Here is a 545-nt window from a genome sequence, read left to right as displayed (position 1 = left end):
TAGTGAACAGAGGATGATGTTCCAGGAAGGAAGAATTGATAGAAAGCGAATAAGGTAGTCGATAGTGAGTGAGTTTTACATTCTATGATGAATGCGCGGCAGAAGCTGTACCATGTGATTTTTATGTCTATTTGGAAGGACTGTAGGCTATGAATGGGTTTTTAAGTACAAGGTGCTAATGTAAAAAAAAAAAATCTGAGAAAAATATTTTTTGGTCTAAAAAAATAACGCCCAACGTGGGGCTCGAACCCACGACCCTGAGATTAAGAGTCTCATGCTCTACCGACTGAGCTAGCCGGGCGACGTCGTTGTAAGCGCGTATTTTAAATAACACTCGCGAAGTTTATTAGTACTTGAGTAATCAATTTACAGAAACATTTGTTAGGCCCGAGATCTCTCGAAACACGTTGAAAAGGTGCTAACACCAACCAAACATTACGCTTCACGTGCGCTTGCTGCGTATAAAGCTGTTACTTCCCCTGACCACAGTGATTGATTGGCATGATCACCGAATTAGTCATTGAAGCTAGGGTAAACTACGTTTT

General features: G+C 40.9%; 1 non-coding gene across 1 annotated transcript; it reads right to left on the bottom strand.

Annotated features, from left to right (window-relative positions):
• Nucleotides 1-228: 228 nt before the first annotated feature.
• TRNAK-CUU (transfer RNA lysine (anticodon CUU)) lies at nucleotides 229-301 on the bottom strand. Its single transcript has one exon. It is a non-coding gene; the product is annotated as a tRNA-Lys (tRNA).
• Nucleotides 302-545: the final 244 nt, after the last annotated feature.

This window comes from Rhipicephalus microplus, chromosome 3 (genome assembly GCF_043290135.1).
Source record: "Rhipicephalus microplus isolate Deutch F79 chromosome 3, USDA_Rmic, whole genome shotgun sequence".
NCBI classification, from domain to species: Eukaryota; Metazoa; Arthropoda; class Arachnida; order Ixodida; family Ixodidae; genus Rhipicephalus; species Rhipicephalus microplus.
This window is presented reverse-complemented; position numbering and strand designations above follow the sequence as displayed.